Below are 14,722 nucleotides of genomic sequence, written 5' to 3' on the forward strand. Positions count from 1 at the left end.
GGTTTATCAATCTTATTAATTCTTTCAAAGAATCAGCTCCTAGTTTCATTGATCTGTTCTACTGTTCTTTTGGTTTCTGTTTCATTGATTTCTGCTCTGATCTTTAATAATTTCTCTTCTCATGCTGGGTTTAGGCTTTATTTGCTGTTCTTTCTCCAACTGTTTTAGGTGTAGGGTTATGTTGTGTATTTGAGAACTTTCTTGTTTCTTGAGAAAGGCTTGTAGTGCTATACACTTTCCTCTTAGGACTGCCTTTGCTGCATCCCAAAGATTTTGAACAGTTGTGTTTTCATTTTCATTGGTTTCTATGAATTTAAAATTCTTCTTTAATTTTCTGGTTGACCCATTTGTTCTTTAGTAGGATGCTCTTTAGCCACCACAATTTGAGTTCTTTCCAACTTTCCTCTTGTGATTGAGTTCGAGTTTCAAAGCATTGTGGTCCAAAAATAAACAGGGAATGATCCCAATCTCTTGGCACCAGTTGAGACCTGATTTGTGACCCAGGGTGTGATCTATTCTGGAGAATGTTCCATGTGCACTAGAGAAGAATGTGTATTCTGTAGCTTGGAATGAATGTTCTGAATATATCTGTGAAGTCCATCTGGTCCAGTTTGTCATTTAAAGCCCTTATTTCCTTGTTGATCTTTTGCTTAGATGATCTGTCCATTTCAGTGAGGGGAGTGTTAAAGTCCCCTACTATTATTGTATTATCTTCAATGTGTTTCTTTGATTTTGTTATTAATTGGCTTATATAATTGGCTGCTCCCATGTTAGGGGCATAAATATTTAAAATTGTTAGATCTTCTTGTTGGATAGACCCTTTAAGTAGGATATAGTGTCCTTCCTCATCTCTTATTACAGTCTTTGGTTTAAAATCTAATTTGTGTGATATGAGGATTGCCACCTCAGCTTTCTTTTGATGTACATTAGCATGATAAATGGTTTTTCACCCCTCACTTTAAATCTGGAGGTGTCTTTGGGTCTAAAATGAGTCTCTTGCAGACAGCATATTGATGAGTCTTGTTTTTTTTTTATCCAGTCTGAAACGCTGTGTCTTTTGATTAGGGCATTTAGCCCATTTACATTCAGGGCAACTATTGAAAGATATGAACTTAGTGCCATTGTATTGCCTGTAAGGTGACTGTTACTGTATATTGTCTCTGTTCCTTTCTGGTCTATGTTACTCTTGGGTTCTGTCCTTTCTTAGATACCCCTTTCAATATTTTTTTTGTAGGGCTGGTTTGGTGATTGCAAATTCTTTTAGTTTCTGTTTGTCCTGGAAGCTTTTTCTCTCTCCTTCTATTTTCAATGACAGCCTAGCTGGATAAAGAATTCTTGGCTGCATATTTTTCTCCTTTAGTACCCTGAATATATCATGCCAGTCCTTTCTGGCCTGCCAGGTCTCTGTGGATAGGTCTGCTGCCAATCTATTGTTTCTACCACTGTAGTTTACAGACTTCTTGTCCCGAGCTGCTTTCAGGGTTTTCTCTTTGTCTCTGAGATTTCTAAGTTTTACTATTAGATGGGATGTTAACCTATTTTTATTGATTTTGAAGGGGGTTCTCTGTGCCTCCTGGATTTTGATGCCTGTTTCCTTCCCCCAATTAGGGAAGTTATCCACTATAATTTGCTCCAAAATACCTTCTGCCCCTCTCTTTCTTCTTCTTCTATTTCCCAATTATTCTAATATTGTTTTGTTTTATGGTATCACTTACCTCTCAGATTCTCCCCTTGTGATCCAATAGTTGTTTATCTCTTTTTCTCAGCTTCTTTATTCTCCATTATTTGGTCTTTTATGTCGCTAATTCTCTCTTCTGCATCATTTATCCTAGCAGTTAGAGCCTCCATTTTTGGTTGCACCTCATTAATAGCCTTTTTTGATTTTGACTTGGTTAGAATTTGTTTCTCCAGAAAGGGATTCTCTAGTGTCTTCTGTGCTTTTTTCAAGCCCAGCTAGTATCTTTTTTTTACTTTTGTTTTTAAAGATGTTATTTATTTATTTGACAGAAAGAGAAACAGCGCGAGAGAGGGAACACAAGCAGGGGGAGTGGGAGAGGGAGAAGCAGGCCTCCCACAGAGCAGGGAGCCCGATGCAGGGCTCAATCCCAGGACTCTGGCATCATGACCTGAGCCAAAGGCAGAAGCTTAATGCCTGAGCTACCTAGGCGCCCCCCAGCTAGTATCTTTATAATAGTTATTCTGAACTCTAGTTCTGACATCTTACTAATGTCCGTATTGATTAGATCCCTGGCAGTTGGTACTGCCTCTTGTTCTATTTTTTGATGTGAGTTTTTCCGTTTTGTCATTCTGTCAAGAGAAGAATAGATGAACGAGAGAACAAAATGCTAAAAGGGTAACAACAACCCCAGAGAAATATACACTAAACAAATCAGAAGACACCCGAAACTGGGGGGAAAAGGAAAAAAAAAAATGATCAGGCTGGTGAATAGAACAGAGCCATACACTAGATTTTGGGTGTATTTTGGTCTGTTAGAAGAAACTGCATCCCAAAATTTTAAAGAAAGAAAAACATATATACAAAAATAAGGTTAAATACAGTGAAGGGATGGAATATGACTGTAAAAATGAAAATCAAAAAAAGATTTTAGGGGCGCCTGGGTGGCTCAGTCGTTGTCTGCCTTTGGCTCAGGTCATGGTCCCAGGATCCTGGGATCAAGCCCCACATTGGGCTCCCTGCTCCGCAGGAGGCCTGCTTCTCCCTCCCCCACTCCCCCTGCTTGTGCTCCTGCTCTTGCTATCTCTCTCTCTGTCAAATAAATAACAAATAAAATCTTTAAAAAAAGATTTTAAAAAAGGAATTGATAATGGTTGAAAAAAGAAAGAAGAAAAATTAAAAAAAAAAAAAAGAAAGAATGTGATCAGGCAGGTGAATAGAACAGAGCCATACACTAGATTTTGGGCATATTTTGGTCTGTTAGAAGAAACTGCATCCCAAAATTTTAAAGAAAGAAAAACTTATATATATACAACAAATAAGGTTATATACAATGAAGGGATAGACTATGACTGTGAAAATGAAAATTAAAAAAGATTTTTAAAAAGGAACTGATACAATAAGTTGGTTGAAAAAGGAAAGAAGAAAAATTTAAAAAAAGAAAAGAAAAAGAAAAAGAAAGAAAATTAAAAAAATTAACTTTGCAAGACTAAAGAATCATGGGGAAAAAGCCATGAATTCTATGTGCAGTATTCCCCTAGTGCTCATTGATCGGTAAACTTGGCCTTGGCAGGCTGTTCTTGCTGATCTTCTGGGGGAGGGGCCTGTTGCTGTGGTTCCCAAATGTCTTTGCTGGAGGCGGAATTGCCCCGCCCTTGCCCGGTCCGGGCTAAGTAATCTGCTCGGGTTTGCTCTCGAGAGCTTTTGTTCCCTGCAAGCTTTCCCTACAGCTTTGGAGGCCGAGAGTGAAAATGGTGGCCTCCCAATCTCCGCCCGGAGGAGCCGAGAACTTGGGGCCCCACTCCTCAGTGCACCCCAGAGAAAAGCAGTCAGTCACTCCCCTCTCCCCGGTCTCTGGCGCACTCTGTGCTCACCCGGCCTGTGACCAAGCGTTTCCATCTCAGGTACAGACCCTGTTTCGAGTCTCCAAACCCAGCAGATTCCTGCAGAGTGCTCCCGGGCCACTCCTTCCAGACGAGGAAGGGGGGGTGGTTCTGGCAGGTTCTGCCACTTGTTGGGCCCGGCTCAGAGAGCAGTGGCCCGACTGTGCCACGGATCATGGTTTATGGCAACCCTGAGCTGAGAGCCCGTGCCTGGGCTCCGTCTTTGCAGCCAGCTTCCCTGCTTTGATAACTGGGAGCTCTGCTGCACTCGGGCACCCCCGGTCTGGTCCCAGAGAGGGTTCCACCCCCCGCTTAGCCACTGGAGTGACGTCCCTCAGTGGAGCCGACTTCTAAAAGTTCCGATTTTGTGCTCTGCTGCTCTATCACTTGCCAGAAGCAGCTGAGGGTGGTCCCCTCCCCCCACGGTCTACCTTCCCAACTATCGCCTCGGATTCACTTCTCCGCACGTCCTACCTTCCAGAAAGTGGTCGCTTTTCTGTTCAGAGCGTTGCTATTTTTTTCCTCGTTCTCCAGTTGAGTTCATAGGTGTTCAGAATGGTTTGATAGCTATCTAGCTGAATTCCTGGGACCAGATGAAATCTGGGTCTCCTACTCCTCTGCCATCTTGGACTCTCCCCATCTGTCTTTATTGGAAGAGCAATGCTGTATTACTCATCTCACTCTAACCAGGCCAGCCCCGAGCTCCAGATTGCTACGACCACGAGGGCCTAGAAAGTGTGTGGCAAAGCAAAGACAGCTCACTTTCTGAGGATTTCTGCCTCCAGCTTTTAAAAGCAACCAACTTTCTCTCCCTCCTCCCTGGGCGAAGTTCTCAGAGTTGTGATCACAGCTTATGTACACACCAATTTGCGTTCTACTTAACTTTGATGTTAGCTCATCAAATGTACACACATATCAATTTGATGTTTTATAAGTCGTTTTCTCATCATGAGTCTTTAAATCTTTAAAAACTGTAGAATTCCATCATGTAGAGATGACATAATTGACAATAATTTCTCTAGTTTTGAACATTTACATTTCCACATTTTTGTTGGGGGAATATTTGTCATAAAATACTTTTAAATAATTAAATCTCTCTCTCTGTCAAATTACTTTCTATAAGTAAACCCCTGGGAATATGCAGAATGGGGAAAGACTAGTTTACATTTTTATTACCCTTGATATAACCCTGGTTTGTTTGTTTTATCGGCTGGGGAAAAATTGTTATAAAATGTTTTAAGATAAAGTTCTTAAAGTTCTTTTTCTTTCAAATTATTTTCCTAAAAATAAGCTCCCCAATATGTGCAGAAGAGGGGAAGAAGAGGAATTTACTTTCTTTATTTTTATTGCCCTTAATATATATTATCACATTTTATACAATATGACTCTGGTAACATTATCTGATTTCAAGACTTACTACAAAGTTACAGTAACAAAGGCAATGTGGCATTGGCTTAAAGACAGACAAATCAATGAACAGAATAGAGAGTCCAGACTTCCACATATATGGACAATTGATTTTTGACAAAGGTGCAAGAACAATTCATTGGGAAAAGGATAGTCTTTTCAATAAATGTTGCTAGGACAACTTGAATATCTTCATGAAAAAAATGAACTTCAAATCGTATTTGACATCATACACAAAAATTAACTCCAAATGTATCATAGATCAAGATGTAAAACCTATAGTTATTAAACTTCTAGAGGAAAACATAGAAAAAATACTTGTAACCTTGGGGTTAGGCAAAGATTTATTAGAAATGTCACCAAAAGCACGGCCATAAAAGAACAAATAGATAAATGTGGACTTCATCAAAGTGCAAAATCTCTGCTCTTGGTAAGAGATAGTTAAGAGAATGAAAACATAAGTCACATATTAGGAGGAAATGCCCTTTTAAAAAGATTTTTATTTATTTATTTTACTTATTTATTTTTTAAAGTAAGCTCTACTCCCAGCGTGGTGCTCAAACTCACAACCCTGAGATCAAGAGTTGCATGCCTTACCAACTGAGCCACACAGGCTGAGCTACCCAGGCACCCCTAGGAGGAAATACTTTTAAATCAAATATCTGATAAGGGACACGTGCCCAGAATATATAAAGAACTCTCAAAACTTGAACCCACAATTATATGTTCAATTAATCTTTGACCAAAGAGGCAAGAAAATGCAATGGGAAAAGACAGTTGATTCAACAAATAGTGTTGGGAAAACTGGACAGCTACATGCAAAAGAATGAAACTGGACCACTTTCTTAAACCATACACAAAAATAGACTCAAAATGGATTAAGGACCTAAATGTGAGACCTGAAACCATAAAAATCCTAGAAGAGAACACAGCAGTAATTTTTTTGACATCGGCTGTAGCAACATTTTTCTAGATATGTCTCTCTCTCTCTCTCTCTTTCTTTTAAGATTTTATTTATTCATTTGAGAGAGAGAGAGAGTGCAATCAGGGAGAGAGGCATAGGGAGAGGGGGAAGCAGCCTCCCAGCTGAGTAGGGAGCCAGACACAGGGCTCAATCCCAGGACATGGAGATCATGACCCGAGCTGAAGGCCCAACCATCTGAGCCACCCAGGAGCCTCTCTAGATATGTCTCTTGAGGCGAGGGAAATAAAAGCAAAAATAAACTATCGGGACTACATCAAAATAGAAATCTGCACAGAAAAGAAAACAATCAACAAAACTAAAAGACAAGCTACAGAATGGGAGAAGATATTTGCAGATGACATATCCAATAAAAGGTTAGTATCCAAAATATATAAAGAACTTAACACCAAAACCCACAAATCATCCAATTAAAAATGGGCAGAGGACATGAACAGACATTTCCCCAAAACATACAGATGGCCAACAGACACATGAAGAGATGCCCAACATCACTAATCATCAGGGAAATGCAAATCAAAATCACAATGAGATATCACGTCACACTTGTCAGAAGGGCTAAATTCAAAAACATGAGTGTTGGCAAGGATGTGGAGAAAAGGAACCCTCTTGCACTGTTGATGGGAATGCAAACTGGTGCAGCCACTATGGAAAACAGTATGGAAGACCCTCAAACAATTAAAAATAGAACTACCATATGGTCTAGTAAATCCACTACTGGGAATTTACCCAAAGAATATGAAAACACTAATTCAAAAAGATATATGCATCCCCATGTTTATTACAGCATTATTTACAGTAGCTGAATTATGGAAGCAACCCAAGTGTCCATTGACAGATGGGTGAAGAAGAGGTGGTGTGTGGTGTGCGTGTGTGTGTGTGTATATATATATGTGATGGAATATTACTCAGCCATAAAAAAGAATGAAATCTTGTCATTTGCAAGAACATGGATGAATCTAGGTAGCATAATGCTAAGTGAAGTCAGTCAGAGAAAGACAAATACCATATGATTTCACTCATATGTGGAATTTAAGAAACAAAACAAATGAACAAAGAAAAAAAAGAGACAATCAAGAAACAGACTCTTAACTATAGAGAACAAACTGATGGTTATCAGAGGAGAGGTGGGTGGAGGGAAGGGTGAAATAGGTGAAGGGGCAAAAAGAAACTCTGAGGGTTCATTATCTTGGTCGTGGTGATGATTTCACAGTTATAGCTATGTGGCAAAACTTATCAAACTATTTCCTTTAAAGTTATTTCTTTAAATGGATGGGATGCTCTTTATATTTTTATACTATCTCCTAAATAAAAAGAAGTATTATACGTATTTAAACATTACTAATTATTTCTAATATGTTTGAGAAATAGCATCAACAAGGACAACAAACTTCTCTCTTAGTTTCAATAGTTTTGGAAATTTACATCTCTAGAAAGTTTAAACATTTATGTATGGATGGATGTATTTGGCTCCATGCCAGCGTGAACCTCAACGTGGGCCTTGAACTCATGACCCTGAGATCGAGACCTGGGCTGAGATCCAGAGTTGGCTGCTTAATCAACTGAACCACCCAGGCGCCCTGAACAGTTTAAACTTTTAGTAGTCTTTCAAAGCCTGAATCTGAGCACTGGCACTTCTCCTGGTTAGCTCTAATGTTGAGCAAGTCATTTATCTTTTGTGTGACTCAATTCTGTCATTGGTATAAAGAGGCAGTGAGGTCCACCTCCTTGGATTGGTTTGAGGATCAAAGATAATGATATATACGAATGTTCTTTACACCCTGTTAATGGCCAATCACGTGTAAAGGTTTTGTAAGTTTCATCGCCAGATGACCTAGTTCACACTTTAGGCCTTGAGAGATTAGATCAGAATGAAGATAATTCCTTTTTCATTTTTGTTTTTTAAGATTTTATTTATTTATTTGACAGAGGCACAGTGAGAGAGGGTACACAAGCAGGGGGAGTGGGAGAGGGAGAAGCAGGGAGCCCGATGTGGGGCTCGATCCCAGGACCCTGGGATCATGACCTGAGCCAAAGGCAGACGCTTAACGACTGAGCCACCCCGGCGCCCCTCCTCTTTCATTTTTTAATGGGGGGAGTTGCAGAGAAGTCGGGGTCGGATGCTACAATGAGGTGAGATTTTAATGCCGGTGACACCCACCACATTCATAAACTGGTGGTTCCAGCAACCTAGTTTCACATCTTTAAATATGACATCCTCTCAACTTCTGTTGGACTCTACCCCAAAACCCCAGCAACCTTGACAACCACGAGCCCCAAAGAAAAACTCTATAGATAATCTTGGTTTGTTTTCCAGGCCAGAGATAAAATTTGAGCCCCTTTTGTCCCTGGATAAAACAGAACTTATGTCTATTTTATAGTTTAGTGTGATAGCCAGTGTTTCTACATCTCTGTAATACAGTCAGTGTGTGGTTCCCCCAGTCTCAGCATCAGCTGGGGACTTGTTAGAAATGCAGATTCTCGTATCCCATCTTAGACCTATGAATTAACAACTCTGAGGATAGGACCTGTCAGTTTGTGGTTTAATGATCTCTCCAGGTGATTCTGATGCAGAATAAAGTTTGAGGACCACTGTTGTAATATATACAGTTAAATCCTACACACTGACTGCCAGTTTACTAGTTAGTGGTAAATTAACTAGCTTTTAACTGATGACCTTTTCTGGAAACATTTCCAAAGATATTTTTTAGTTTGCAACAAGATCGAATTACATTTAAATTCTACCTGTGGAGTGGGTTATGAGTTATTGGATACATCTGTCATCAAATTTTGCCATTGGAATTTGGGAAAGTTACTTTGACTTTAGTATTGTGGAATGTCATTTGGACAATCAATTTTTAAAAACAACATCCTATTCTTAAAAACTTGAAGAATTCAAAAAAGCTTTCAGAGTCACCTTCCTTAAACTTAGAAAGGACTTGTACATTGGGGGACTGGGTTGCTCTAATTTTGCACAATAAACTTGGAGTACAAACTGGTCATTGTATTAAGGCAAGTAAGATAATCTCCATGTGAATTAAAACTATGCACAAATTTTCAAGTTCAATGATGCCCTTTTTACCTGTTTACTATTACCTAGGGCATCATTTGTTCATTTACCAAACAGAATAAGCCAGACTCCTTTGGGTAAGGGAGAGAAGGGGAGGAAGGCTGATAAAGAGCCTACAAGACTTCGATGCCCCTTCGATGCCACGTGTCTTGCCAGGCCCTCCATGGTGCTGGTCACGGGGCTCACCTCGCCTGTCCCTGGGTGCTCAGGATAAAGGCTGCAGGAATGCTAACGCTGGTTACCACTTGAAGTGGGATGACAGTCCTCAAGGGTCTCAGATGTCAATCTCATTCCACTCAGGGTTTCTGTTTGAGACAAGCTGCTTGTTAAAGAGGTTACAAAATGTGAAGCCAATTTACCTTGTACGGGGGGACATTTCCAGTTTGAAACTACGGTTCCCACTGTGCACAACATGGTACCTCCTCACGTGAATGTTTGACGAGGATCTGGCACTCCAACATCGCCAAGACAGATGAAATATGTCTAAGTTTACTAAGAGACCATTCAACTGACAGTACTGGCTGGACTTCCCCTGAAACATTCAAGGATGTTGTTTGGGGATGAAGTAAACTATTTGCTGTCCTTTTGAATTGTGATGATCCATTGAATATTAAAGCCACAAAACACATTTGCAGAACCAAGAGGACTTCCAGAATAATGTTGAAGACTTCATTAAGCCTTATGGCAGAAGATAGAAAGAGAAGATTGTAGAACCAGGGATTGTGTGTTATAAATTTCTTTAATGCGAAACGAATTATGACAGCTTTACAGTTTTATTTTATTTTATTTTATTTTAAAGATTTTATTTGTTTATTTGAGACAGAGAGAATGAGAGAGACAGAGAGCACATGAGAGGGGGGAGGGTCAGAGGGAGAAGCAGGCTCCCCGCCGAGCAGGAAGCCCGATGCGGGACTCGATCCCGGGACTCCAGGATCATGACCTGAGCCGAAGGCAGTCGCTTAACCAACTGAGCCACCCAGGCGCCCCAGCTTTACAGTTTTAAAAATATGTGTTTAATACACTGTGCTGTGAAATCCCAAAGTCTGAGAATCAATGACCTAGATTTTAGGATACAAAGAATGCAAAGAACATGAGGACAAAATTGGGCCTACGTGCAAACACACCCGCCCCCAAGTGTCAGAGTCTAAGAAGGAAGTGCCCCAGGGGAAAGAATGGGTCTTAGTAATGGTCTCATTTCCTCCCCTCTGAGTTCATCTTGAATGTGACAAGGAGGGCAAAGCCCGGACTTATAAACCCCGTGTTCACCCTTTTGGCCGCAGATAGTTTTTCTGAATCCTGGTGTGCAATTGGAGTTGGGGATGTGAGAGTCTATTCCTATTTGGGGATTCAGACTAGCCTTCGACACAGAAGAGCCACTTCTGTTCAGTCTAGACACTGGGGCAGACACTGAAAACTTGGCTTCTTCTATCCAAACCAAACAGAAGATTCCAGATGGAGGCTTTAAGTGGGGCATCATAAGGAGGTGCAGGGGATCCTGGGGAAGAGATGATGAAGGCCCTTGGAAGGATTTGGGCAATGACTGTTGCCCAACAGTAGGGAGAGGTGTTCTGACTTTAATGCAGCCCATGGTACCTTAGTTCTCCAGAAAGAAAAGCCCGAGACAAGGATGTGGGTGCAGGTGACTTCCTGGGGAAGAGGGTGGGCCTAGGGAGTCTGGCCAAGGAAGGAGGCTGGGCCAAGCCAGTTGTAATGGGCCCTGCTGGGACAACTGGGCTTTGATGTCAATGGTAACTTCTGAGGAACCGTACAGAATATGCCTCAAACTGACCATCTAAGAGGTTGAAAGGGAGAAGCATTTGTAAGTCTTCATCCATTGACTCCCAGCCAGCATTAGCAGAGGGTTGCCTCAAGGGGTTGTAACACCCTCGCCCCTCTGTGTTGCACACGATCCAGTGCTGACTGTGTTCCTGCAGGCACTCCCCACCCACCACATCAGAGGAGCCCTGCGGGGGCCCGGGGGTGAAGCATGGCCACAGAAGGCAGGCCAAAGCTTGTGTGGAATTGTGCCCCCAAACAAGGCCAGGATCAAAGGTATGAACAGGGGAGTGTGAGGCTGTACATACTAGCGCCCACCACTTACCCAATCCTGAAAAATCTTACATTCTGCAAAATCAAGCAGTACAAATAAAAGGGCTGTGGGGGAAATAGGGTTAGAGGCAGATCACTCCCAATCTACGCACATCTGTAACTGGAATGCTCCTGCAAATAGTAGTTTGCACATCAGGAGAATACTTGGACCACCCAGGCATCTCGGTGTGACTGGAGGCCATCACAGATGATATTTCAAACGTGCAACATGATGGAGTGCGAAAGACCTGGCAGGGCTTTGCTTAGAGCTGGCCCGGCGGGTGCAGACACAGGACAGAGGGTAACGGCTCTGAGCTCTCCTCGGTGGGCGCGGGAGGCAGTGCAGCCTGGCCTGGAGCTGGGGAAAGGGGCTCTGGCTGTGAGTGCTCACTTTTAATTTTCCTAAACTATAGCTGAAATCCCAGATCCCACTCTGGGATCATTATCTGAGCCAAAGGCAGACGCTTAACCAACTGAGCCACCCAGGTGCCCCTTAAAAATATCTCATAACAAATTTTCCCCAGCAAAAAAAAAAGTGGAAATGTTTTAAGTGTTCAAAGCTAGCGAAATTATTGTCAATTATGTCATCTCTACATGATGGAATTCTACAGTTTTTAAAGATAAGACTCATGATGGGAAAATGACTTACAAAACATCAAATTGATATGTGTGTACATTTGATGAACTAACATCAAAGGAAAGTAGAACACAAATTGGTGTGTACATAAGCTGTGATCACAACTCTGAGAACTTCGCCCAGGGAGGAGGGAGAGAAAGTTGGTTGCTTTAAAAAGCTGGAGGCAGAAATCCTCAGAATGTGAGCTGTCTTTGCTTTGCCACACACTTTCTAGACCCTCGTGGTTGTAGCAATCTAGAGCTCAGGGTTAGTGTGAGATGAGTAATACAGCATTGCTCTTCCAATAAAGAAAGACAAAGTTTTATGTTGTAGGGCAAGTAAAAGGGGAAGAGAGAGCAATGGGCAGAAGCTGGTGGAGATGAGCAGTGAGGTCAGCGAGGGAAAGGTGGGCAAAAGGGTGGGAGGCTGGAGACTTCCAGAGAAGAAATGGCCCATGAAAATGTTCTAGGAACAACCATGAGGCAGAAGTGCAGAGGCAAGGGAGTTAAGGAGAAGCAAAAAACAAAGCAAAACAAAAATGTCCCCAGTAAACTGATGAATTTATGATATTCAGGGGGCTGACCTTTAGGTTATACAGATAAAGGATGAAAGGTAACATAAAATACTAAAAACAGCTACTATATTAGAGTAGTAGAACATAACTGTAAGTTTCCAAATTTAATTTGTATTTATTCATCTGTTCTTGGGATAATATCATACTTTAAAAAAAAAAAAGATTATTTATTTGAGAGAGAGAGAGAGAGTGAGAGAGCCTGGGGCATGGGGCAGAGGAAGAGGGAAAGAGAGTCCCAAGCAGACTCTGTGCTGAGTGGGGAGCCTGATATAAGGCCCGATCGCACAACCCTGAGATCATGACCCGAACCGAAACCAAGAGTTGGGCACTCAAACACCCAGGCACCCCAAACTTTTTTTTTTAATTAGGTCAGCATTATAGAAATTTTTAGCATCTAGTATATCAAGGCTACTGAAGTAGAGTAGCCAGATCATATTCTGAAGTTTATAAAGTACAGTATTGTATAAAGTAAAAGTCATTTATAATGCTCCCTAACATCTGCCCCCTCAATTGAGCCAAGTACTTTAATATCTTGGAGCATGTTCTCCTTTTTCCTAAGCTTGTCTGTACATACCCCGTTTTCTTCTTTTCTGCTTTCTGTCACTATAGATTAAATTGACTTTCTTAGAGTTTCATGTAAATGGAATCATACAGTATGTACTCTTGTGTCTGCCTTCTTCCATTCAGCATGCTTTCTGAGGTTCATTCATATTTTGTGTATATCAGTTCCTTTTTACTGAGGATAAGTATTCTATTGCAAGAATATATATCACAATTTTTTTATCTGATGGACACTTGGGTTGTCTCCAGTGTGAGCAGTTATGGATAAAGTTTCTATGAACATTCCTGTACAAGCCATTGTGTGAATATGGGTTTTCATTGATATAGGAGTGGAATGGTTAGCTCTTGTGGTGTTTGTTTAACTTTATAAGAAACTGACACATTGTTTTTCAAAATGATTGTACCATTTTACATTCTCTCCAGATAAATATATATATATAATTCCTTCCAGATATAAATATATATAAATATAAAATATATATTATATATTATTAAATATATTTGATTTTTTATTTAGAATATTTAGAATATTTTAAATATTTATATATAAGTAAGCTCTAGGCCCAATGTGGGGCTTGAACTCATGACTCTGAGATTAACAGTCACATACTCTACTGACTGAGCCAGCTAGGTACCCCCTGGTAATACTGATTAAAGCCAAATTCTCACTTTCAAGCAGGTCTCCATCCCCAGGATGGAGCCCAGTCTACCCCTTCCCAACCTCTGCTTCCCTGTGGATGAGTGGTTGTCTAAGTTTCAGGGAGGAGGTGGGAGGGAAGGACAGGGAGAGTGCGGGGCCACCATGGAGGATGCTGAGTTACATGCAGCCCCCCTTGAGGGCATAGCTTGGGGACAACGGCACCTGTCTTCTCAGACCATGGGGCAGTGACCCCAAAGTCTTAGCTTGGGAGTTGATTCAGCAAGTGCTGAACAAAGGAAAACACTAAAATAACATCAAAAAGGAAGTAGATAGGGAGGGCTGTCATCCCATGTGTGAATGACCCTTTATGCTTGTCTTTTTTTTTTTTTTTTTTTAAGATTTTATTTATTTATTTGACAGAGAGAGACACAGCGAGAGAGGGAACACAAGCAGGGGGAGTGGGAGAGGGAGAAGCAGGCTTCCCGCCAAGCAGGGAGCCTGACGCGGGGCTCGATCCCAGGACCCTGGGATCATGACCTGAGCCGAAGGCAGACGCCTAACGACTGAGCCACCCAGGCACCCCTATGCTTGTCTTTTATAGGGTGGGAATCCTCAGCTACTTTTTGGTTTCATTACTTGTCAGAGAAATGTATGTTGAAACTTAGTTGCTTCCTCCCCCAGCCCTTTGCCATACATCCCAGCCAAAGAGAAACCAGAAGCTCTGCTGTCAGAAGAGGAAGACAAAGTGATGGTGACTGTCCCTGGACTATAAAAATTCCCATAAAACTAGTTTAAAGTTGACACAGCCCCATGCATCCGGACTCACTGGGTCTCCAGGGTTTGGGTCTTCTAGCTGTTGGGCAAGAGGGCCGAGGAGCTGGATATCCGTATTCCCTCAGTTTTCCTGTCTTCCTAAGTCATCCTGACATCGCTGAGGTGGACACTGAGGTGCTGCTAGAGCCCGCTTCAGAAGGACTTGCTGCGGTCAGCTGTAGGGAGTACACAGCCCTCTGCCGCCCCGCCTTTCAGAGATGGCCTCAGCTGCAGAGAGCTGTCTTCCCAGGCTGGTGTGGACTGGTGCGAGTGTTATTCCGGAACTCTGGGGTCGACCGAGGCTGTGTAAGACCTCTCCCTCTCCCCACTCCTGCTCCCTCTCTCCCTTCCACAGATGTTAGTCCCACCAGCACCACCTCATAAGCATTCTGAACCCTGAAGTCCATCTCAGA

The sequence above is a fragment of the Leptonychotes weddellii genome, chromosome 6 (assembly GCF_054177405.1).
Source record: "Leptonychotes weddellii isolate Sample4059 chromosome 6, ASM5417740v2, whole genome shotgun sequence".
NCBI classification, from domain to species: Eukaryota; Metazoa; Chordata; class Mammalia; order Carnivora; family Phocidae; genus Leptonychotes; species Leptonychotes weddellii.